Raw genomic sequence first — 25,528 nt, 5'->3', positions numbered from 1 at the left:
CTGACCCAGTCCCAGACCGAAACTCCACTGACCCAGTCCCACACCGACACCCCACTGACTCATTCTCAAACCGACACCTCGCTGACTCATTTTAAAACCGGCACACCACTGACCCAGTCCCACACCGACACCGCACTTACCCAGTCCCACACCAACACCCCACTGACTTATTCCGAAACCGACAGCCCACTGACCCAGTCCCACACCGACACCGCACTTACACAGTCCCACACCCACACTCCACTGACCCAGTGCCACAACGACAGCCCACTGACACAGTCAGACACACAGACACTCCTTTGACCCAAACCTGCAGCGACACCCCATTGACCCAGTCCCACACCGACACCCCAGTGACCCAGTCCCACACTGACACCCCACTGACCCAGTCCCACACTGACACCCCACTGACCCAGTCCAACACCGACGCCCCACTGACCCAGTCCCACACCGACATCTCACTGACTCAATCCCAAACCGCACCCCATTGACCCAGTCCCACACCCACACCACACTGACCCAGTCCCACCCCGACATGTGACTGACCCAGTCTCAACCTGACACCGCACTGACTCATTCCAAAACCGACAGCCCACTGACACAGTCCCAGACCGACACCGCACTTACCCAGGCCCACACCCACATCCCACTGACCAAGTCCCACACCCACCCCACTGACCCAGTCCCACACCCACAGCCCACTGACCCAGTCCTAAACCGACACCACACTGACACAGTCCCACACCGACACCCCACTGACCCAATCGCACACCGACACCTCACTGACCCATTCCTACACCGGCACCCCACTGACCCAGTCCCACAACGACACCCCACTGACTCAGTCCTACACCGACAACTCACTGACCCAGTCCCACACCGACACCCCACTGACCCAGTCACACAACGACACCCCACTGACTCAATCCTACACCGACAACTCACTGACCCAGTCTCACACCGATACACCACTGACCCGGCCCCGCACCGGCACTCCAGTGACCCAGCCACCACACTGACACCCCACTGACACCCCACTGACCCAGCACTACACCGACAACCCTCTGACCGATTCCCACACCGACACCCCGCTGAACCTGCCCTGCACCAACAACGCAGTAACGGGGAGTGAGAGCAGACACTCCAATTTTAATGTCTGCATTGTAAAGTTTGATGTGTATCAGGTAATGAATATCAGAGGAAGTGTGACGCTTACAGAAAGTGTGCGTTGTAAATACGATTTTCATTCATTACTAGTGAACCTCGATGGCCTTGCTCATACTTGGACAGATGACCTGGAATGTGATTTCACTGCATTAGTTGAAACAAGCCAGATTGGCAGGCGAGGAGGACTGAATAGCACGTGGAGCAAACTTATCTCCTCGGAAGGTATTGAAACAGCCTTTATCAATTTAGGAAAAGTATTATTAAACCATGGAAAAGGGAGTCTAACATGTTATATGTATCTATATAACCTACTGCTCAGATACAAAATGGTCCTACTACTGCACTGCCGAAACCGTATATAGGAGTTTACACTCAAATGTTTCAAGGCCGTTCGGATGTAGATTGGAAACAAGATCTGTTGTTCTGAGATCGCAGAGATTGTTACCATGGTAGTAGAGGAAACCAGTCACGGAAAATAACTGAAACGGAAATAACAAAACCAACTTCACGTTTCCTGAGTTTAGTTAAGACGAAGATTAACCCTGAACATTCAGGAAGTTTTTCTAACCATGAAGCTCCGATTCAATAACGGATTTTTTTTTACACAAGGCCTGATACTGCGGATTTACTGAATGCACCGTCAGTTCCAGTACAGAACATTAACCAGCGCCGCATCTACAGAAGGACATCGATAAAGTAATTACATTGACAGAAAGAGGCCCTGACAGCTCTGAAAATCTGATGGTCTTAAACCATCTAAATCTGTAACAGTGACCATTTAAATTACTGCTAAAATACTGAATTCGATGGCAAAATATCTGATAGTCACCACCTTTGTACAACTGAAACGATACAAAATTTGGATAAATTTCATAAAATTTGCTTTAAATCTGAGACGTCTTCAAACTACTGCAGGGGCCGGGCTTCCAACACTGGCACTGAAAGTGATCGAGTTCATTAGTTCTTGATCCACTCTGTTTACAAGAGTTTGTTCCCTCCGATTATTCACATCCCCCGGAAACTCACCAGCTGCAACACTAGGCTCGGTGGGCCCCTTGTTCCCAAATCAGCTCCAATACTGAACTTCAGTCCCTCGCTCCAGGTGACCCAACACAGCCCTGTTATTAATTTATTCGCTACTGTTTCCACCATTCTCCCCCAGTGAAGGGCCTGTCCTTTGCTCGTTCTCCCCAAGTGAAGGGCCTGTCCTTTGCTCGTTCTCCCCCAGTGAAGGGCCTGTCCTTTGCTCGTTCTCCCCCAGTGAAGGGCCTGTCCTTTGCTCGTTCTCTCCCCGCAGCAGCACTGCTGAGTTCCCAACAAACCCCATCAAAATGCTCGAAATTACCAGCCAGTTTTCACCCCAAAGTTTCCTGTATTAAATGCCAACTATTCCCTCCCCCTGCCGCTCTCAGTCAATCAATCCCTTCTTATTTAACACACAGCCCAGCTTCTGCCCCGTTGAATGCTGCAGCTTATGATACTCTGTGTTTCTCCGTGCCCATTCTTCCCGGGTTACAGACTGTCTGATCACACTGCGACCATTCTCCCCGGGTTAGATACTGTCTGATCTGACTGGACCATTCTCCCCGATTTACAGACTGTCTGAACTTACTGACCTGTTCAGTACATTCCTCGGAAGTTTATATCCCGGACCATCTCAGGAATTATGGCCCGGTTCATTCCATCCCCCTGGAGTTCATATCGCGGACGATCCCCTCTATCATGACCCGGTTCAGTACATTCCCCTGTAGCTGATGCTGACAGTAATCCTCCCTCTTGGTTTAATAAACCAAATGGCCTCCTGTGAAACTGGAATTAAATGATTGTACAGCTTGGAACAGGATCACAGAGGGTAAAATAGCGCTGATGAGTTAAGATTAACCAGACAGGCGGTTCCAACCTCCGCCCTGCAGAGCTCGCACCCGCTCTCTGCTGAGTAAAAACCGTTACTTTTACACTTTAAAGTCACTTCCTGTTTTATATAAAACACTAGAAGGAAAGGTAGAGCAGAGTTAACTCAGTAAGAGAGCCCGACCCCTGTAACCCGAGGAACGATCCTGATTCTTACCCTCAGTCACAGTCAGTCCGCGCCGCCGATCACAAGAGTCAAACAGACCCGCGACTGGGAATCCCCGGATTCACGGCGGATGCAATACTGCGTCTGCGCGGGAGAGCAAGGGCGTTTTGCCAGCACTGCGCCTGCGCGAGAGAGCAGGCCTGCTCTGTCACCAGTGCGCCGCCTTGTCATTTCATGCTGATTGTGCCCAAACTGCGTATGCGTGATATTCCGCCTTTCACCTCCCGTTGTAAAAGCTAAAGTGAAGTTTCGCGCGACTGCCGGGAGGGGTCACTCTGGTTACCTCGGAGAGGAAACTTGCGCAGTCCAACGGGGCACTCGGGGTCATCCGTGATTGGTGGGCACCGCAAATTATAGAGTGTCTTCTGGACCCCGTTATTTAAATTGAGAGTTTATTACAGTGTTAATGAGATTGATGTTTAATTATATTAATGGTGTCTCCTCAGTTTGAGCGGATCTTGTGCAGTTTATTTTCTGTTAGTGATACTGCACAACCCAACGTCATTCCTATTGGTTTATTTAAAATAGACAACTGAACCTCCACCTTCTCTGGCCACAAAACTTCACATTTCAATAATATCCAGCCGGGCAACATCGTCGAACAAGGTTCAAGTTCCAGAGAACAATCAGGGGCCTCACACTGCCCAGAGTGGTCAGAGTGGTCAGATGTTACTGAGGAGTGAGCAAGGCCTTGTTCACAACGGCTCCTGAAAAAAAGAATACTGACATTTCCCGACCCCCCTCACTCTATAAGTCTCCCACCCTTTACATTGACTATCATTGTATTTCTTACATAGTTCAAAATCCCCTTGTTATTTTCCTTGATGTTCACCTTCTTCTACGAACCCTCCGAATGTCTCCATTTGCTCCTGTCCCCTTATCACCTTAACAATCTGCTTTATATTTACTGTAAGCTCCCTTTTAACTTTATTTTAACGCTATTTATACATGAATGCCTTCCTTTGAGATCGCCCATTATCTCCTTTTCAGAGATTATTAACCTGCACCTCATCCATCTCGTCTTTAACGTTCCCGTTCTTTATCCCTTCAAACCCTCACTTTTCTGTTCTGTATTATCTCACATTCTTCGTTTCTACCTACCGCTTTCTCAGCTTCTTAGTTCTACCCACATATTTAAACATGGAACATTTGCTTCTGACTTAAACCGGTTATCACCGTGAAAGAGCTTAATTTGTAATTTAATTATTGAACATTTAATATTCCCCATAGCTGATCTGCTTGTTCATCTCAATTTTCCCAAGCAATTAAACTGGAGCAGTCCCACTTTTTATCTGATAACCACTACCTGCTGCTGGAGCTGTTTATTGTCAGTCTTTCCTCCCCCTACTCTCCCTGAATCTGTCATTTCCTCATCTCGATTCTAACTGGCCTGGCAATCAATACGTGACATTTTACAGGGATAGAGAGGCAGAGAAATAGAGAGGGAGAGAGAGTTAGAGAGGGAGAGGGGGAGAGAAAGAGGGGAGAGACAGAGGGTGAGGGAAAGGGAAAGAGAAGGAGAGGGAGAGACAGAGAGGCATGGAGAGAGAGGTAGAGAGGAAGATCGAGTGAAGGAGACAGACAGGCATTTAAACAATAGCTAATATTCAAATATTTTTCTCACTACTTGGAGACGACACACAGAGTAAATGTTATGAATTATGCTCCATTAACTTAATGGAGAGAAAGACATAGGAAGGGATAGGGATTGGCGGAAATCCCGGATATTTTCCCTCCCCCCTCCGCACCCCATAGGATGAGACTTCAAACAAGGAGTATTGGTGTGTAAAATGTAACCTGTGTCTCAGAAAGAAGGGGCAACGGAAATGGGACCTGGATCACGAATAGGGTCAGTAAAACAAGTCTGAGAAGCACTGCCTTAGTGAATGTGGGGGGTAGAAGACTCTGATCTGATCTGTTCTGATCAAAACACTTCGCACTCTCATTCATAGATACATAGGAACAGAAGTAGGCCATTCAGCCCCCCGAGCGTATTCCGCCATTCATTGAGATCATGGCTGATCTGTATCCTAACTGCATCCACCCAACTTGGCTCCATATCCCTTAATACCCTTGACCAGCTAAAATCTATCCATCTCAGATTTAAAAGTATTAATTCAGCTAGTATCTACTTCTTTTTGTAGGAGAGAGTTCCACCCTTCTCCCACCCTTTGTGTGAAGAAGTGTTTCCTCACTTCTATCCTGAATGGCCTGGCTCTGATTTTAAAGTTATTCCCCCTTGTCCTGGACTCCCCCACCAGAGTGAAATTTTTATCTCTATCAATTCCATTCAAAATCCTAAAACTATCAATCAGATCACCCCTTCACCTTCTATATTCCATGGAACGTTAGCCTAGTTTATGTAATCTCTCCTCCTGATTTAATACTTGGAGCCCAGGTAACATTCTGGTGGATCTGCACTGCGCTCCTCCCAAGGCCATTATAACCTTTCTAAGCTGCTTTGCCGGGAACTGTACACAGTACTCCAAGTGAGGTCCAACAAGGCCTTTGTATAGCTGTAACAAAACTTCCTTGCCACTATATTCTAGCCCTCTAGATAGAAGACTTAACACTCCATTCGTCTTTTTAATTTTTTTTTTTTTACCTGACGACTACATTTTAGTGAGCTGTGTACATGGACCCCTAAATCTCATTGGGCCTCCACTGTTCCTAGCTTTAAAAAAATACTCAGCTCTATCCTGTTTTGGTCGAAAATGACCTCACATTTATCTGCGTTGAAATCGATCTGTACAGTTTTGCCCACTCACTTAATCTATCAATGTCTCTTTCTAATTTTATGCTGCCGTCTACACTACTTACTATGCCATCTATGTTTGTGTCACCGGCAAACTTGGATACACTGCTCTCTGTTATGTTATCTATTATGTTGGAACAGAATGGGAGCACGATGAACATTCATTTCTAAGGAATGGGAATGGGCTGCATGGGGGCAGGATGAGAGCAGGTTTACCTCTTAAGTAGCCAGGGTATAATTGACATGAAATAAACCTGTACGATGCTTAATTCAAATCCTTTATTTATTGGGAGAAGTCCTGAACTCCGAAATATCGCTGTTTTTCTCCTATTATTACTAATTCTATTATTGCTGGACTTATTAGTAATGATCTCAAAATGAAATTTAAAAAGAGGGTGATTTATTTGTAAGTAATTCTGCATCTGAAGCCGTCATGGGTCTATTGAAAAAATATGTGCTTTAAAGAAAGATTTTCTTAAAGGAGGAGGGAAGCTTAGAGCAAGTATATACCGGTCTAAGTATTCACTGGAGGAGGGAGATTTTATATTCCCGCAATCTGTTAGCGGCATCCGAAATGTGGGGAAGATTCCTCAGATCTATTTCTACTGAAATCCAAAACGCGTCCTCTTCGAATGCTTTGCCCTCGAAATGAAGAACATATCAATTCTCCTGCTATGTTCATGATATCGCGAACACACAGTGAGACAGTGAACTTATTCCCTCCGAATAATACTTTATATTTACAGCATATTAAATATAACAATTACCGGAGCGGTTTCTTCACCTCATTTTGCGTTTCTCACTTCCAGACTAGTCCAGATGATATTAATTTGTTGACTGGGCATCGCGTCTGGCCAATGAAAGGTAAATCTTTAAAGGAAGTGGATTGGACGTATTATGCACCAATCTATGAACAGAACTGGAGCTCAGGCCCTTCAGGGCTCTCTTCTCTACACGCACTTTAACGGCGCTTTATTCCGACTCCTGGATATACTTCAGTGGTTTTCCGCCAGTCACGGGTTCCAGTATATAATCCAGGCAGGCAATTCGGTACAAAACAACGGTTACTTCATTTAAAAAGTTAACGCGATTTATAAATGGAACCTCTTCCTTTTGGCGCATATAAAAATATTGACATTTCTACGGCGCCATTCACGACCTCAGGACGCCCTAAAGTGATATGAAGTAACATTCGAAGTGCGATCACTGTTGTAATGTCGGGAAACCGGTGAACCAATTGGCGCAAAGCAAGATCCCACAAACAGCAATGTGATATTGACCAGGTCAACTGTTTTAGTGATAAATATTGAGCAGGACATCGGGGAGCACTCCACTGCCCTTCTTCCAATAGTGGCTTTGAGATCATTTAGGTCAACCTGAGGGGACAGACGGAACCTCGGTTTAAGGATTCATCGAAAAACGGCATCTCTAACAGGGCAGCACAACCACAGTACCGAACCTCGGACAGTGTAGAACTCCAGTACTGACCCTCGGTCAGTGCACGACTCCCTCAGTATTGCACTCGGAATGTCGGTCTGGGTTATGCGCTCAAGTCTCCAAAGTGGCTTTGAACCCACGGCCATCTGACCCAAAGGTGGGAGTGCTGATCACTGAGCCACGGGTAGCACCTGTTCCGATTATTGATCGACTCCAATGGATAATGGCGAGCAGTAAAATGTTGAAACGCACCTTTTCCATAATCTGTTTGCAGGAGGTTGCCGTCCGATGCGGTGACGTGTCTCATCTTGCAATCGATCACATCCCCGGTCTCCATGGGTCTAAACGTATAAAACCAGCCGCTGTGTAACTGCCGTTTCCTGTGTACTGAGGGGATGAACCCAACCTATTGACTGCCGTGGACGAAGATTTCATGGACACGTTGAGAAATATGAACCTTAGTTCAACCATTGGATTAATATAATTTTCAACTGGACTGTTATTGGGGGAATAAATGAAGCAGACCAATGAGCGGCACATTAAAACAGAAACGTTGCAAGTCAGCGAAGCCCAAAGGTTAAGACTCTTAGCAGAGTAGAGGAACGGAGATGCATATTTGTTCCCGAAGCATTGATGGTTCAAGGAATCCAGATAACCAGATTATTAAAAGCCAAAGGACAGATACAAAGGACTATTTTTAAAAAGGCATTCCGGAGTTTATACACCTGTTGTTAAATGTGGGCCCGTTGAACATAAAAAGAAGCAAGTGAGATTGAATTGATATCACGTATCAGTCAGGCCACAGAATACTGGGCCTTATTGGGCATCCCGTTATATTGGAGCTATGGGGAGGCGACGACAAAGATGAACTAGAATGATGCCAGCAATGAAGGATTATAGTTCGGATGAAAGACTCCAAAACCTGCCTGTTGTTTTTTTCACTATATCGAAGCAGGTCCAGGAGGATATTCTGGGAGAGGGAACATAGGCCCGAGAAAAAGATTGATATCCTTCTGTACGGCAAAGCTTCGGGTTCCATGAATTAATAACCTCGTTCGCTTTTTCTAAGGTTCCACCCAGCTCTCTCTCTCTCTCTCTTTCTTTCTTTCTCTCTTTCTTCCTTTCTTGCTTTTTTTCTCTCTTGCCTTCTCTTTCTCTCTTCCTTTCTAATTATCATTAGTTCTGTTTGACATTTTAACCAAAGACTTTCATGGCACTTTATCGCCATTTTTAAGCAAGTTTATCTTAAGGGGCAGTCAGTTATTGTTCGGGGTACGTAAAAAACACAAGCTTCACCTCGCAGAATTGATTGGATCTTTGAAAAGTAAAACTGAAAGACAAGAGCCCGGAAATAACCAAAACCAGTTTATACCCCGAATGGGGAAAAGCTCGACTTGAACAGATAAACAGAACCAGTTTATACCCCGAATTGGAAATGCTCGATTTGCCAATAAAAACCAGCCCTGAACGACAAAAGAGGTCAGTGACAACAAAAAAAAAACCTTCACAAAAATAAATTCACAATTATATGAGGAAAAAGAGCGGGGTCAGACCAACGTGGGCCCCTTAAAAACAGATAATGGTGATATTGTAAATGAAAATATGGAAATGGTGGACATGTTAAATAATTACTTTGCATCAGCAATTACAGTAGAAGAAGAGGATCCCCTGCCGGACACCCCAAGGAAACTAATTTTGAATCAGGAACGGGGACTCACTATAATTAACGTAATCAAATTAACAGCATTGCATTGAAGAGTGACAAATCCCCAGAAATAGATGGTTTCCACCCGAGGGTTTTTAAGGGAGTAGGTGAGAACATTGCAGATGCCCTAACTCTAATCTTCCAAAGTTCTCTCGATTCAGGAACTGTTCATTTTGATTGGAAAATTGCACATGTCACTGCACTATCGAAGAAAGCTGAGAGAGGGAAACCTGGGAATTACAGACCTGACTTCGGTTGTCGGGAAATCACTGGAGTCTGTAATTAAGGATCGAGTGACTGAACACCTTGAAAATGTTCAGCTGATCAGAGGGAGCCAGTATGGATTTATAAAGGGGAGAACATGGCTGAAAACGTCAGCCGTTATCACTGTCCTTGTTCGAATTGTGCGGCTTCCTGAACGAACGAAAGTACGAACGAACTTGCTCTTCTTCGAAATATTGCCTTGGGATCTTTTACTTCAACCTGAGTGGACCTCGGTTTAACATCTCATCCGAAAGATGGTAGCTCCGACAGTGCAGCACTCTCTCACAACTGCGTTGGAGTGGCAGCCTGGATTATGTGCTCAAGTCTCTGGTACAAGTAGCCCTTGGATGGCCTGACATGCTCCCTTTTCATGGTCCACACGTGTCGATAACGGGTGTGGAAGGGTTAAATGATGTTACATGACAGGATACATCAACTTGGCCTCGGTATTCTTTTGAGTTGAGAAAGTTGAGGGATGACCTAACTGAAATGTTTCAAATGTTAAAGGGATTCGATAGGATAGATTCAGTGAAACTGTTTCCTCTGGTGGGGGAATTCAGAAAAAAAGGTCTTTTTTGGGGTGGCAGGCAGTGACTTGTGGGATACCGCAGGGATCAGTGCTTGGGCCCCAGCTATTCACAATATATATCAATGATTTGGATGAAGGAAGCGAATGTAATATTTCCAAGTTTGCTGACGACACAAAACTAGGTGGGATCGTGAGTTGTGAGGAGGATGCAAAAAGGCGATTTAGAACATTTGAGTGAGTGGCCAAATACACGGCAGATGAAGTATAATGTGGATAAATGTGAGGTTATTCACTTCGGAAGGAAAAAACAGAAAGGCAGAGTATTATTTAAATGGTGATAGATTGAGAAATATTGATGTACAAAGGGACCTGGGTGTCCTTGTACGCCAGTCACTGAAAGCAAACATTCAGCAAGCAGTTAGGAAGGCAAATGGTATGTTGGCCTTCATTGCAAGAGGACTTGAATACAGCAGCAAGGATTTCTTACTGCAGTTATATAGGGCATTGACGAGGTCACACCTGGAGTATTGTGTGCAGTTTTGGTCTCGTTACCTATGAAAGGATCAACTTGCCATAGAGGAAGTGCAGCGAAGGTTCACCATACTGATTCCTGGGATGGCAGGACTGTCGTATGAGGAGTTATTTGTCGACTCGGCCTGTATTCACTCCAGATTAGATGAATGAGAGGGGATCTCATTGAAACATATAACATTCTGACAGGGCTAGACAGACTGGATGCAGGGAGGATGTTTCCACTGTCTGGGAGTCCAGAACGAGGGGTCACAGTCACAGGATACTGGGTAGGATATTTAGGACTGAGATGAGGAGAAATTTCTTCACTCAGAGGGTGGTGAACCTGTGGAATTCTCTACCATCGAAGGCTGTGGAGACCAAGTCACTGAATATATTTAAGAAGGAGCTAGATAGATTTCTAGACAGAAAAGGCATCAAGGGGTACGGGGAGAGAGCTGGAATATGGTATTGAGATTGAGGATCTGCCATGATCATATTGAATGGTGGAGTAGGCTCCAAGGGCCGAATGACCTACTCCTGTTCCTATTTTTTATGTTTCTATATTTCTATGTTAAAAGGGCATAATCTTAAAATTAGGCCGAGGCCTTGCGAGAATGAAATCAGGAAGCGTTTATTTCACACAAAGTGCAGTGGAAATCTGGAACTCTCTGCCGCAAAATGGCTGTGGATGTCTGGGCGACAACTTAATTTTTCTTGAGTGAGATCGGTAGATTTTGCTTAGGTGAGGGTATTAAGGGATATAAATTCAATTTAATTGAGTTAGAGGTCCGCAATGATCTGGAGGAACAGTCTCCAAGGGCTGAACATAAGAACATAAGAAATAGGAGCAGGAGTAGGCCAATCGGCCCCTCGAGCCTGCTCCGCCATTCAATAAGATCATGGCTGATCTGATCCTAACCTCAAATCTAAATTTATGTCCAATTTCCTGCAAGCTCCCCGTAACTCCTAATTCCCTTTATTTCTACGAAACTGTCTATTTCTGTTTTAAATTTATTTAATGATGTAGCTTCCACAGCTTCCTGGGGCAGCAAATTCCACAGACCAACTACCCTCTGAGTGAAGAAGTTTCTCCTCATCTCAGTTTTGAAAGAGCAGCCCCTTATTCTAAGATTATGCCCCCTCGTTCTAGTTTCACCCATCCTTGGGAACATCCTTACCACATCCACCCGATCAAGCCCCTTCACAATCTTATATGTTTCAATAAGATCGCCTCTCATTCTTCTGAACTCCAATGAGTAGAGTCCCAATCTACTCAACCTCTCCTCATATGTCCGCCCCCTCATCCCCGGGAATCACCGAGTGAACCTTCTTTGTACTGCCTCGAGAGCAAGTATGTCTTTTCTTAAGTATGGAGACCAAAACTGTATGCAGTATTCCAGGTGCGGTCTCACCAATACCTTATATAACTGCAGAAATACCTCCCTGTTTTTATATTCTATCCCCCTAGCAATAAAAGCCAACATTCCTTTGGCCTTCTTGATCACCTGCTGCACCTGCATACTAACCTTTTGATTTTCTTGCACTAGGACCCCCAGATCCCTTTGTAATGCAGTACTTTCCAGTTTCTCGCCATTAAGATAATAACTTGCTCTCTGATTTTTACTGCCAAAGTGCATAACCTCACATTTTCCAATGTTGTATTGCATCTGCCAAATCTCCGCCCACTCTCCCAGCCTGTGTATATCCCCTTGTACGTTTTATATGTTCTCCTCACTCTCTACTTTCCCTCCCATCTTTGTATCATCTGCAAACGTTGATATGTTACACTCGATCCCCTCCTCCAAATCGTTAATATCGATTGTAAAGAGTTGGGGACCCAGCACCGACCCCTGCGGAACACCACTGGCTACTGGTTGCCAGTCCGAGAATGAACCATTTATCCCAACTCTCTGCTTCCTGTTAGATAACTAATCCTCCACCCATGCCAGAATATTAATAAGACAATGGCCTCCTCCTGTTCCTATAGCCCTATTTAGGAACGAGTAATCGGGGAAAGCTCCAGGGGCAGGCTGGGGCCTGTTCGATTATAGTACATGGACGATGTTTGGGTGTTAGGGGGAAGAGAGACAGCAGGAAACAAACGCCGTTAGAAAGAAAGAACAAGACGAAGAGGAAAGCGAAAAAAGGGAGACTGTTGATAATATTAGTAATCCTCCTTAATTGGCTCCACAATGAACCTGACCCCATCTCCAAACTTGGGTTTATCTAATGGCGGCTCCTTTCCCTGGGACACGCAGTAATAAATCCCGCTGTCCTTTGTCTCGGCTTTCTTGGTTCGTAAGATCGTTTTCTTCTTGGAGCGTCTGACGAGCTCATACCCGTTCTTAGTGCCCTGTGTCCTCGAGTTTTCGAGTATTAGCACCAAGGGGCTCTCTCGATCTCCTCTTGCTTCAACCAAAAGAGGATTTCCCCGTCGGCCAAAGTTGCTCCACTCTGGCACTGCAGTTCGACCGCGTCCCCTTCGGCTGTCGAGATACTGACCAGTGTTTGCTTCGAGTGACCCTCTAAAATATAGGATAATCAGAAAGTAATGATATTCGATAGAAACTAAATGGGAAACAACGTTTCTCATAATAAAATAAATCAAAGAAAGGAAGTCTTGCATTTACACAGCGCCTTTCACAACCTCGGGACATCTCAAAGTACTTCACTCAGTCTGCATGTGGCTCCAGTCCCACATCATGTAGTTGGCGCTTAACGCCATCTGAAGTGGTCTAGCAAACAAGTTAGTTGTAGAGCAGGACAACTAACCAATAAACGAGCACCCTGTCTACGTTGCCAAGTAGAGAATCATACAGTCACTCAGCATAGAAGGAGGCTATTCGGCCCATCGTATCTCTGCTGGCTCTTTGAAAGTTCTATTCAATTAGGCCCACTTCCTTGCTCTTTCCCCATAGCGCTGGTATTCTGTCCTCTTGAAGTATTTACCCAATTCCCTTCTGAAAGTTACTATTGAATCTGCTTCCACCGCCCTTTCAGGGAGTGAGTTCCAGATCGTAACAACTCGCTGCGTGAAAAAGACATTCTCCTCATCTGTCCGCTGGTTGTTTAACGTCTCTGTGCTTCTTTTAGACTGTATGAATGCACTTTTCGCTTTTTTTAAGCAACTCTTTTTCTAAATATTTCCAGTGGAAAATAGTCAAATAATCGTGAAACGCGACAGTCACATGACAGAGTGGTTAATGCTGTGGGGTCCGTAGTTCTTGTAATATCTGCAAATATTATATGTAAACTGGAATGTTAATGCATCGTTTTATTACAGGTACACGGCAAGATACATACGTTGGAAATAAGCCCAAAGCATCAGCTGCAATAACACGGTCTCCATTTTAACCGAGAATGTTCCGCGAGCTCCTTCACCGAATGGGCATCACAGCTTATGGCGTCCGAGCATTGGAATCAGCGGGTCTATCTCGTCTCCAATGCCCCAACGTCAACACTCGAGAGCTCACACCGCGGTTCCGCCTTGTTTCCATCTCTGCCTTGTTGGTGTAATAATTCAAATCGAGGCTGGATATCCAGAGGGCCAGAAATGTGAAAGATAAAGTAAAAAGCAAAGCCCCGTACCAAAATCTGACGAACCCTCACACGGCCTGTGTCAGCCTTGGCTTGGAGGTAACACTCTCGCTTCTGAGTCAGAAGTTTGCAGCGAACAAACCGCAGTCCAAAGATTTGAGCACACAATGTGGGCTGATATTTCACCGTCTGTCCTCTGAAATGACGCAAAAGATCCCGCAGAACTTTTTGGAAGAAGAGCAGGGAGAATTTTCTTCCTCTCCAGGACAATTTGTGTTCTCAATTCCCGTTTAAAGAACACCATGAATACTTTCCAGTATCTTTCGCAGAAGAGGGTTTAGACCCATTGGTTCACCATATAATGGCGGACTGGAGTCAGGTGACGACCACAACATCGTGGTGGTAGGGGAGGGTGGTTAACTTTGAGCGATGATGTAAAATGGGGGATATCGAATTCTTCGTCCATGACTTCAATGGGATGCAAAATCGGAGGGGGTGTAGAACAGGCGGCGAATACGATTACGCACAATTTACACTATCTCCCAAAGTTAAAATGACTCCTTGGAGAGCCGGGACAGCTTCTGCTCCCTGAAGGACATCAGTGAACCAATTGAGGGTCGACGGCAGTCCTGCAGTTTTCATGGTTAAAGTTGTTGTTTCTTTGCTGCTGCCAGGCCAGAAATCGCCATAATTATTGAACTTAACTTCACAGAGTAATGACACACAAAGCTGTTCTACATTCTTATGTTACTATGACAATGGCATTTTCTGCGGTTGCATTGGTTACAATAAGGTAGAGATAAATCGTTACTGGACTGATACCGAACGCTTCAGATTGACAGGATGAGTGCAGCTCTAACAACACTCAAGAAGATCGAAACCATCCAGGACAAAGCAGCCCGCTTGATTGGTACCCCATCCACCACCCTAAACATTAACTCCCTTCACCACCGGCGCACAGTGGCTGCAGTGTGTACCATGCAGAAGATGCACTGCAGCAACTCGCCAAGGCTTCTTCGACAGCAATTCCCAAACCTGCGACCTCTACCACCTAAAAGGTCAAGGGTAGCAGGCACATGGGAACAACACCACCTGCACGTTCCCCTCCAAGTCACACACCATCCCGACTTGGAAAGTTTTCGCTGTTCCTTCATCGTCGTTGGGTCAAAATCCTGCAACTCCATACCGAACAGCACTGCGGGAGATCATTCACCACACGGTCTGCAGTGGTTCAAGAAGAAGGCTCACCACCACTTTCTCAAAGGAAGTTAAGGATGGGCAATAAATGCTGGCCTTGCCAGAGACGCCAACATCCAAAGAAGGAATGAAAAAGATGCAGAGTGACAGTACTGCAGGTAGCCACAAAATGGCAGCAGATTACAGGCTGCGTTGCTCTATTTTATACAAGATTTAGACTACCGAGTGCTGACACTGGTCTCGGAATAGACAATGTTCCACTCCTGAAAACCAACTTGCCTCACTTCGATGAGCAGCAATGCCCAGACAGAGAGACAATGAAAAGGTCAAAAGTAAATGTAAAGTAAAAGTTTTAAAAATATTTGCATTTAATAGCGCCTGTCAGGACATCGGGATGTCCCAAAGTGCTTTGCAGCCAATGAAGTGTAGTCACTGTTGTAATGTTGGGAAACGTGGCAGCCAATCTGCTCGCAGCAAGATCCCACAGACAACAATGTGATAATCAGCAGATAATTTGTTTGTCTTTTTGTGAGGGATAAATATTGTGCAGGACATTACAAGAATGGGGAAAAAACACGTCAAACTCGATGATTCTTTAGGTAAAAATGAATGACGGTATCGCTGGCCTCTTGTCTCTTTGGTAGCAGTGAGATAGAGAAAGGCAAGCAATGCTCGCCGCCTGGTCGTTAAGGATATATTCATTGTGCAGTTGTAGTCTCCAGAGGTTTTGTCTCAGGATGGGGCCTCGCTATTCAATCTATGGAATGTCCTGAACTAAGGAATGAGCCACATTAGAGAATTGCATGTACGGATTTAAACTCAAAGAAGCTGTCGCAGCCAGCCACGTTGGAATCCTGGAATCTCTTACTGTTCACCTCACTGTTTGCTACATTGCCGAGTTCCATTTCATCTGCAAATTTTACAATTATGCCTTGTATACCCAAGTCCAGGTTATTAATATATATCAAAAAGAGCAGTGGGCCCAACACCGGCTCCTGGGGGTCATAACTCCACACTTCCCTCCAGTCTGAAAAACAACTGTTCACCACTACTCTCTGATTTCTGTCCATTAGCCAATTTCGTGAACACGTGGCCACTGCCCCTTAAATCCCAAGGTCTTCTATTTTGCAAACAAGTCCATTATGTGGCACTTTATCAAAGGCCTTTTGAAAGTCCATATACACGACATCAACCGCACTACCCTCATCAACCCTTTCCATTACTTCAGCAAAAAAACTCAATCAAGTTAGTCAAACACGACATCCCGTCAACAAATCCGTGCTCGCTTTCATTTCTTACCTTCTCGTTTCCCAAGTGCAATTATTGACGTTCAGGATTATTGTCGCTAAAAGTTCCCCCACCACCTGAAGTTAGGCGGATGGGCCTGTAGTTCCCAGCAGAGGCCGATCCTATTTGCGCTTAAAATTTCTAAGCAAATATTCGCCCTGAATAGTTTCAAGGGCAAAGTATCAAATTAGCCCATATGTTAGAAAGGTTACTAAGCTTTATATGTCGATGTTTTAAATCATAGAACTAAGCTGGACTCGACAATGGAAACCAGAGGCGAGCAAATAGTGCAAGTTGATGGAGGAACGCTTACGTCTATGGCATTCTTAACTCCCTACTTAATGGATGTTGGCCAATTTAGAGGAAAACAAGTTGACATCTCTTTCTTAAAAGCAGTAAAGGTGTTCCATACGCAATCATTAACGATGATTTACGAATGTATGCAATTGACAGGCAGGAAAGACCAGCTGGTGCGTCAAGCTTGGCCCACACCGTGAAGGCCGAAGCTTCATGACTGAACACTCTTCCCACCCCCTTGACATCTCACCCCCCCTCCCCCGCTGCAATGTGATCTCCTGGGAGAGGCAAAAAGGCCAATGAGTGAAAAAGTGCCCCTGAAAATTCCTCTCCGACTCACTCAGGCGATCGAAACCAGTCCAGTCGATCAGATGGACCAAGTGTTATATATAAAAATACTTTCCTTCTATATAATGCGATCTCTGCTCCGAACAAGAACCGGTCCAGCTCCCTCTTGAAGGAATATCTCGGCTCATGATCTTTCTGAACAAAAGAAAGTTTACCATTTGAAAATTGGAACATGTGTTCTACTTCTTCAAACCTACCCTCCTTGTCGTTCAATTATTCACAGATGTGGCATCTGTAAGCAAATAACGAGGGTGTCTACGGGGAAGATTTGGGTCCTTATCGCCCGGGCGTTAAACATCTAAATGATGGAGCGCAGAGAGAGAGATCTGGCGGGCGAATCCTCCTTGCTTTTATCTGCTCCAGTGGAAATAGTCCTAGAATCTCATCATAACTATAGCGTTCCATCTCTGGATCAATCCTGGTCAATATACGCCACACACTCTTTGATGTCCTTTCTATAATGTAGCGCTCAAACATTCCACAAAGCCTTAACAGTAGCCTGAACTTTATTTTGTAGAAATTAATCATTCCCTCTTTACACTTGTACTATATGCTCCTATTTATATGGAAAATGTCATTTTTGCAGCTTTATCGACCTGCTCTGGCACGTACAGGGAATAATGGAGCAGGAGTTCATTTTTACTGATTGGCCTTCAAACATCGCTTGGACGGAGTGCATAGAGTAAAGTCTCGGGGTAGTTTTAAACGCCTCTTCTACAACCAGCAGATTTCCTTCCATTCAATGCAGTGGAAAGAAATTCAGACAGCAGCGTATGGCAGCGCATGGCATCAGGTCAAATATGGGCAAGGAAACCTCCTGCTGATTAGCACCTACCTCATCTGATGAATCAGTCCTCTTCCATGTTGAGCACCACTTGGAGGAAGCACTAAGGGTAGCAAGGGCACAGAATGTAGTCTGGGTGGGGACTTTAATGTCCATCACCAAGAGTGACTCGGTAGCACCACTACTGACCGAGCTGGCCGAGTCCTGAAGGACATAGCTGCTAGACGGGGCTTGCAGCAGGTGGTTAGTGAACCAACACGAGGGAAAAACTTACTTGGCCACGTCCTTACCAATCTACCAGTCGCAAATGCATCTGTCCATGACAGTATTGGTAGGAGTGACCACCGCACAGTCCTCGCGGAGACGAAATCCCCTCTTCGCACTGAGGAAACCATCCAACGTGTTGTGTCGCACTATCACCGTGCAAATCGGGATAGATTCAGAACAGATCTAGCAGCTCAAAACTGGGCATCCCTGAGGCGATGTGGGCCATCAGCAGCAGCAGAATTGTATTCCAGCACAATCTGTAACCTCATGGCCCGGCATATTCCTCACTCTACAATTACCAACAAGCCAGCGGATCAACCCTGTTGCAATGAGGAGCGTAGAAGAGCATGCCAGGAGCAACACCAGGCGTACGTCAAAATGAGGTGTCCACCTGGTGAAGCTACAACTCAGGACTACATGCACGCTAAACAGCGGAAGCAACATGTTATAGACAGAGCCAAGCGATTCCACAACCAACGGATCAGATCAAAGCTCTGCAGTCCTGTCATCCATGCATGAATGGTGGTGGACAATTAAACAACTAACGGGAGCAGGAGGCTCTGTAAACATCCTCATCCTCAATGTTGGCGGAGTCCAGCACGTGAGTGCAAAAGACAAGGCTGAAGCGTTTGCAATCATCTTCAGTCAGAAGTGCCGAGTGGATGATCCATCTCGGCCTCCCGATATGCAAACCACCACAGAAGCCAGTATTCAGCCAATTCTATGCACTCTACGGGATATCAAGAAACAGCTGAGTGCACTGGATACGGCAAAGGCTGTGGGCCCCGACAACAACCCGGCTGTAGTGTGAAGATGTGTGCTCCAGCACGAGCTGCGCCTCGAACCAAACTGTCCCAGTACAGCTACAACACTGGCATTTACCCGATAATGTGGAAAACTGTCCAGGTATGTCCTGTCCACAAAAAAGCAGGACAAATCCAATCCGGCCAATTACCGCCCCGTCAGTCTACTCTCAATCATCAGCAAAGTGATGTCGTCGATAGTGCTATCAAGCGGCACTTACTCACCAATAACCTGCTCACCGATGCTCAGTTTGGGTTCCGCCAGGACCACTCAGCTCCAGACCTCATTACAACCTTGGTGCAAACATTGACAAAAGAGCTGAATTCCAGAGGTGAGGTGAGAGTGACTGCCCTTGACATCAAGGCAACATTTGACCGAGTGTGGCATCAAGGAGCCCTAGTAAAATTGAAGTCAATGGGAATCAGGGGGAACGGTCTGCAATTGCTGGAGTCATACGTAGCAAAAAAGGAGATGGTAGTGGTTGTTGGAGGCCAATCATCTCAGCCCCAGGACATCGCTGCAGGAGTTCCTCAAGGCAGTGTCCGAGGCCCAACTATCTTCAGCTGCTTCATCAATGGCCTTCCCTCCATCATAAGGTCAGAAATGGGGATGTTCGCTGATGTTTGTGCAGTGTTCAGTTCCATTCTGAATTCCTCAGTTAATGAAGCAGTCCGTGCCGGCATTCAGCAAGCCCTGGACAAAACCCAGGCTTGTGCTCATAAGTGGCAAGTAATATTCGCGCCAGGCAAGTGCCAGGAAATGACCATCTCCAACAAGAGAGAAACTACCCACCACCCCTTGGCATTACCATCGCCGATTCCGCCACCATCAACATATTGGAGGTCACCATTGACCAGAAGCGTAACTGGACCAGCCACATAAATACTGTGGCTTCAAGAGCAGGCCAGAGGCTGGTAATTCTGCGGCGAGTGACTCACATCCTGACTCCTGAAAGCCTTTCCACCATCTACAAGGCACAAGTCAGAAGTGTGATGTAATATTCTCCATTTGCCCGGATGAATGCAGCTCCAACAACACTCAAGAAGCTTGTCACCACCCAGGACTAAGCATCCCGCTTGATTGGCAACTCATCCACCACCCTAAACATGTACTCCCTTCAACACCGGTGTACCATCTACAGGATGCACTGCAGCAACTCGTCAAGGCTTCTTCGACAGCACCTCCCAAACCCGCGACCTCTGCAACCTAGATGGACAAGGGCAGCAGGCACATGGGAACAACACCACCTGCACGTTCCCCTCCAAGTCACACACCATCCCGACTTGGAAATATATCGCCGTTCCTTCATCGTCGCTGAGTCAAAATCCTGGAACTCACTAACTAACAGCACTGTTGGAGAACGTTCACCACACGGACTGCAGCAGTTCAAGAAGGCGGCTCACCACCACCTTCTCAAGGGCAATTAGGGATGGGAAATTAATGCCGGCCTTTCCAGCGACGTCCACATCCAATGAACGAATACAAAAATATTGGGGAGTCGGACTCTGTAACATTTGTCCCTGTGTACAGTATATGTCTCTCCCAGTGGGGAGTCGGGCTTTGTAATAAATGTCCCTGCGTACAGTGTGTGTCTCTCCCAGTGAGGTGTCAGACGTCTATCACAGTTGTGCCTTTGTACAGTGTGTGTCTCTCCCAGTGAGGTGTCAGACTCTATCACAAGTGTCCCTGTGTATAGTGTGTGTCTCTCGAAGTGAGGAGTCGGACTCTGTAAGAAGTTTCCATGTGTACATTTTTTGTACACACCCAGTGAGGAGTCGAACACTGTTACAATATCCCTGTGTACAGTCTGTGCCTCTCCCACTGAGGAGCCGGACTCTCTCACAAGTGTCCCTGTGTACAGTGTGCGTCTCTCATACGGCGGAGTCGGACTCTGTAAAAGGTTTCCCTGAACAATGCCTGGATCTCCCAGTGAGGTGTCGGCCTCTGCAATAAATTGCCCTGTGCGTAGCGTGTGCCTCTCCCAGTGAGGTGACCCAATCGGTAACAAGTGACCCTCATTGCGGTGTGTGTCTCGCTCAGAGAGGAGTCGGACTCTCTAACGAGTGTCCCTGTGTATGGTGTGTGCCTCGCCAAGTGAGGTTTCCGACTCGGTAAAAAGTGTCCTTATTTACAGTGTATGTGACTACCAGTGAGGAGTCGGACTCTGTAACAAGTGTCCCTGTGTACAGTGTGTGTCTCCCAGTTAGGAATTAGTCTCTGTAAGAAGTGTATCTGTGTACCGAGTGTTTCTCTCCCGGTGAGCAGTCCGAATCTGTTACAAGTGTCCCGGTGAACACTTTGTGCCCCTCACACTGAGGAATCAGTCCCTGTAACAAGTGTCCCTGTGCCTCGCTTGGTGAGAAGTCGTACTCTGAAACAAGTGTCCCTGTAAAGTTTGTCTATCTCCGAGTGAAGAATCGGACTCTGTAACAAGTGTCCCTGTGTACAGTGTGTGCATCTCCAAGTGAGGAGTCGGACTCCGTAACCAGTGTCCCTGTGTACAGTGTGTGTCTCTCCCATTGAGAAGTCGGGCTCTGTAACAAGTGTCCCTGCTACATTGTGTGTATCTCCGAGTGAGGATTCGGACTCTGTGACGAGAGTCCCTGCGTATAGTGTGTGTCTCTCCCATTGAGGAGTCGGGCTCTGTAACAAGTGTCCCTGCGTACAGTGTGTGTCTCTCAAAGTGAGGAGTCTGGCCCTGCAACAAATGTCACTGTTTATAGCCTGTGCCCCTCCCAGTGAGGTGTTGGACTCTGAAACAAGTGTTCCTCTCCACAGTATGTGCATCGTCCAGTGATAATTCGCAATCTGCGCACAATTTCTGTCTCTCTCAGTGAGGAGTCAGGCAAGCTAGCAAGTGTGCCAGTGTGCAGTGTGTGTCTCTCCCATTGAGGAGTCGGACTCTGTAACAAGTGCCCCTGCGTACATTGTGTGTATCTCCGAGTGAGGAGTCGGACTCTGTGACTAGAGTCCCTGCGTATAGTGTGTGTCTCTCCCATTGAGGAGTCGGGCTCTGTAACAAGTGTCCCTGCGTGCAGTGTGTGTCTCTCCCAGTGAGGAGTCTGGCCCTGTAACAAATGTAACTGTTTATAGCCTGTGCCCCTCCCAGTGAGGTGTTGGACTCTGAAACAAGTGTTCCTCTCCACAATATGTGCATCGTCCAGTGATAAATCGCAATCTGCGCACAATTTCTGTCTCTCTCAGTGAGGAGTCAGGCAAGCTAGCAAGTGTGCCCGTGTGCAGTGTGTGTCTCTCCAAGTGAGGAGTCGGACTCTGTAACAAGTGTCCCTGTGTACAGTGTGTGTTTCTTTATGCGTTCATGGGATGTGGGCGTCGCTGGCGAGGCCGGCATTCATTGCCCATCCCTAATTGACCTTGAGAAGGTAGTGGTGAGTCGCCTTCTTGAACCGCTGCAGTCCGTGTGGTAAAGGTTCTCCTACAGTGCTATTAGGAAGGGAGTTCCAGGATTTTGACCAAGAGACGATGAAGGAACGGCGATATATTTTCAAGTCGGAATGGTGTGTGACTTGGAGGGGAACGTGCAGGTGGTGTTGTTCCCATGTACCTGCTGATCTTGTTCTTCTAGGTTGTAGAGGTCGCAGGTTTGGGAGGTTCTGTCGAAGAAGCCTTGGCAAGTTGCTGCAGTGCATCCTATGGATGGTCTACACTGCAGACACTGTGCGACGGTGATGAAGGGAGTGAATGTTTAGGGTGGTGGATGGGGTGCCAATCAAGCGGGCTGCTTTGTCCTGGATGGTGTCGAGCTTCTTGAGTGTTGTTGGAGCTGCACTCATCCAGGCAAGTGGAGAGTATTCCATCACACTCCTGACTTGTGCCTTGTAGATGGTGGAAAGGCTTTGGGGAGTCAGGAGGTGAGTCACTCGCCGCAGAATACCCAGCCTCTGACCTGCTCTTGTAGCCACAGTATTTATATGGCTGGTCCAGTTAAGTTTCTGTTCAATGGTGACCCCCAGGATGTTAATGGTGGAGGATTCGGCGATGGTAATGCCATTGAATGTCAAGGGGAGATGATTAGACTCTTTCTTGTTGGAGATGATCATTGCCTGGCACTTATCTGGCGCGAATATTACTTGCCACTTATGAGCCCAAGCCTGGATGTTGTCCAGGTCTTGCTGCATGCGGGAACGGACAGCTTCATTATCTGAGGAGTAGGGTCCTGTAACAAGTGTCCCCGTGTACAATGTATGCCTCTCCCAGTGAGGATTCGGACTCTACAACAAGTGTCCCCGTGTACAGTGTATGCCTCTCCCATTGAGGATTCGGACTCTACAACAAGTGTCCCCGTGCACAGTGTATGCCTCTCCCAGTGAGGATTCGGACTCTACAACAAGTGCCGCTGTGTACAGTGTCTGTCTCTCCCAGTGAGTATCGGACTCTGTAACACGTGTCCCAGTGTACAGTGTCTGTCCCTCCAAGTGAGTATTGTACTCTGTAACAAGTGTCCCAGTGTACAGTGTCTGTCCCTCCCGGTGAGCAGTCGGACTCTGCAGCAAGTCTCCCTGTGTACATTATGTGTCCCTTCCAGCGAGGAGTGGAACTCTGTTATAAGTGTCCATGGGTAAAGTGTGTGCCCTTCACAGTGAGGAGTCGGATTCTGTAATAAGTATCCCGGTGTCGAATCATATGAATCATCGAAAGGTTGCAGCAGGAAGGAGGCCATTCGGCCCATCGAGTCCGCACCGATTCTATGCAAGAGCAATCCAGCCCTTACCCTGTAGCCCTGATTTTTTTTTTACTTTCAAGTATTTATCCAGTTCAATTTTGAAGGCCATGATTGAACCTGCCTCCACCACCCCCTTAGGCACTGCATTCCAGATCCTAACCACTCACAGTCTAAAAAAGTTTTTCCTCATGTCACCTTTGGTTCTTTCGCCAATCACCTAAATCTATGTCCTCTGTTCCTTGACCCTTCCGCCAATTGGAACAATTTCTCTCTATCAACTCTGTCTGGACCTTTCATGATTTTGAATACCTCGATCAAATCTCCTCTCAACATTCTCTGTTCCAAGGAGAAAACCCCAGCTTCTCCAGTCTATCTACGTAACTAAAGTCCCTCATCCATGGAATCATTCTAGTAAATCTCTTCTGCACCCTCTCTAAGGCCTTCACATCTTTCCTGAAATCCTGTGCCCAGAACTGGACACAATACTCCAGTTGTGGCCGAACCAGTGTTTTATAAAGGTTAATCATGTCTTCCATACTTTTGCACTCTATCCCTCTATTTATAAAGCCCACGATCCCTTATGCTTTTTTAACCGCTTTCTCAATCTACCCTGCCACCTTTAACGATTTGTGCACATAAAGCCTCCGATCTCTCTGTTCCTCCATCCCTTTTAGATCTGTACCCTCTAGTCTATATTGCCTCTCCTCGTTCTTCCTATCGAAATGTATTACTTCGCATTTTTCTGCGTTAAATTTCACCAGCCACGTGTCTACCCATGCAACCAGCCGATCTTTATCCTCTTGAATTCTAACACTATCCTCCTCACTGTTTACTACCCTTCCAATTTTGTGTCATCTGAAAATTTTGAAATTGTGCCCTGTACACCCAAGTCCAAGTCATTAATATATATCAAGAAAAGCAGTGGTCACAGCACCGGCCCCTGGGGAACACCACTGTACACCTCCCTCCAGTCCGAAAAACAACCGTTCACCACTAAACTCTGTTTCCTGTCCCTGAGCTAATTCTATATCCATGTTGCTACTGACCCTTTTATTTCATGGGCCGCAATATTTATGATAAGCCTACCGTGCGGCACTTTATCAAACGCCTTTCGAATGTCCATATACAACACATCCACTGCATTGCCCTCATCTGCCCTCTCTGTTACCTCATCAAAAAGCTCTATCAGGTTAGTTAAACACGATTTGCCTTTAACAAATCCGTCCTGGCTTTCCCGAATCAATCCACACTCGTCCAAGTGACTGTTAATTCTATCCCGGATTATCGTTTCTGAAAGATCTCCCACAACTGATGTTAAACTGATTGGCCTGTAGTTCCTGGGTTTATCCTTGCACCCTTTTTTTAATCAAGGGTGTAACATTTGCAACACTTCAGTCCTCTGACAGCACCACCACATCCACGGATCATTGGCCGGTACCTCCGCAATTTCCACCCTTACTTCCCTCAACAACCTAGGATGCATCCCATCCGGACCGGGTGCTAATCTACTTTAATTGCAGCTAGCCTTTCAAGCACTTTCACCAGGATGTTACCAGGGCTGGAGCGCTTCAGCTATGAAGAGAGACTGGGAAGATTGGGTTTGTTTTCCTTGGAGCAGAGGAGGCTGAGGGGGGACATGATTCAGGTGTACAAAATTATGAGGGGCACAGATAGGATGGATACTAAGGAGCTTTTTCCCTTCGTTGAGGGTTCTATAACAAGGGGGCATAGATTCAAGGTAAAAGGCGGGAGGTTTAGAGGGGATTTGAGAAAGAACTTTTTCACCCAGAGGGTGGTTGGAGTCTGGAACTCACTGCCTGAAAGGGTTGTGGAGGCAGGAACCCTCACAACATTCAAGAAGCATTTGGATGAGCAC

The 25,528-nt window shown here is 46.4% G+C and overlaps 1 protein-coding gene across 1 annotated transcript in view; it reads right to left on the bottom strand.

Annotated features, from left to right (window-relative positions):
• Positions 1–3,319, bottom strand: part of LOC137318193 (NACHT, LRR and PYD domains-containing protein 3-like) — a 35,824-nt gene extending 32,505 nt beyond the window's left edge. Inside the window, exon 1 of the mRNA XM_067981149.1 lies at positions 3,236–3,319. The gene's annotated coding sequence lies outside the window, so the exon portion shown is untranslated. The remainder of the gene's footprint in view (positions 1–3,235) is intronic.
• Positions 3,320–25,528: the final 22,209 nt, after the last annotated feature.

The sequence above is a fragment of the Heptranchias perlo genome, unplaced genomic scaffold (genome assembly GCF_035084215.1).
Source record: "Heptranchias perlo isolate sHepPer1 unplaced genomic scaffold, sHepPer1.hap1 HAP1_SCAFFOLD_66, whole genome shotgun sequence".
NCBI lineage: Eukaryota > Metazoa > Chordata > Chondrichthyes > Hexanchiformes > Hexanchidae > Heptranchias > Heptranchias perlo.
Note: the sequence above shows the minus strand (reverse complement) of the source record. Positions and strands in the feature narration are given on the sequence as shown.